Here is a 1,207-nt window from a genome sequence, read left to right as displayed (position 1 = left end):
GTATATACCTGTTCTAATGATGTGGTCCGCCATCTTAGATTTTGGCCAATGACGTCATCAAATTAGCATAAATTATGCATATTTAATGATAAAATTTACATAAATTCATATGGGATGTTATTAATATTAGAAACCATGAGTAACTTGACATAAAACCCATAAAATTCTATTCTTGAAACAAAAAGTACTAAATTTAGCAAAAAAATGCCTGTCAGAAACCCGTTGCCATGGCAACACAAAAAATTATTATCTTATTCCAATGATAGAAAATTGTTGCCAACAATATTTTAGGAAAAGTCACCAAGTTTGGTCATTTTAGCCCTAGCCATTCAGACGCTATGTGACATCAAAGTTGGCGCGGGCACTTTTAGCCCCCCCCCCGGTCTAGATAGGGTTAAACGGCTTTACGCGCAACTGAAAACAGCATAATTGATCTTTAGAGTAATCCATGTTTACGTATTATCACTTTTTTATCAAAATGTCCGAGGCTATTTTGCATATAAGTCAATATTTTTTAACTGTGGCAATTTTTTAACGAAAAATGACAGAAAAATAGCTGTTTCTCTCGTTTTTGCCCCCCCCCCCAAAAAAAAACAATGTAACTGTTATTTAAAACAAAATAGCCTCGGACAAAAATAGTAAATAGGGGGTTGGCCTTGTACTTGTAAAATATCATGATGAAAGGTGTTGTTAGCGCTTGCGCGTAAAGCCATGAAGTAAACAGCTTTTTTTAACCAAAATGTTGATTTTTAACCCAAAAATTCAGAAGTAGTAAAAACAAAATAACCTTTATTCAATGTATTTCAAGTACTACTAGAACTGTGTGAAGTTAAGTTGTGGTGCGACCAAGCTATCAAAAGTTACAGGCATATGTATGACATACTACTCATAGTATGCCATAGGCTGCCTTAACCCAACCGAGTAAATGGTATTAATATGAAATAGAAAGTTGACTTTCTCTGCCAACACTAGAATAAACTAACCTCAATTTTTTGGCTGACTCCAACCTTGTTCACAGAATGGACCCGTCTACTCTTGAAACGTGACGTCAAAGACACGTCGTAGTAGTAGGTCATACGTGCCAGATAACTTGTGTCACCCCCGTCCGTCTCTGTTTAGTGTAGTTCCCAATTCATTCCAGTGTTGGCAGAGAAATTTAATTCTTAATTTCATAATGACTTGTACCAACACATACTAATGTGTCAAC

Source organism: Branchiostoma belcheri, unplaced genomic scaffold (assembly GCF_001625305.1).
Source record: "Branchiostoma belcheri isolate BF01 breed outbred unplaced genomic scaffold, Haploidv18h27 scaffold47, whole genome shotgun sequence".
Classification (NCBI taxonomy): Eukaryota; Metazoa; Chordata; class Leptocardii; order Amphioxiformes; family Branchiostomatidae; genus Branchiostoma; species Branchiostoma belcheri.
This window is presented reverse-complemented; position numbering follows the sequence as displayed.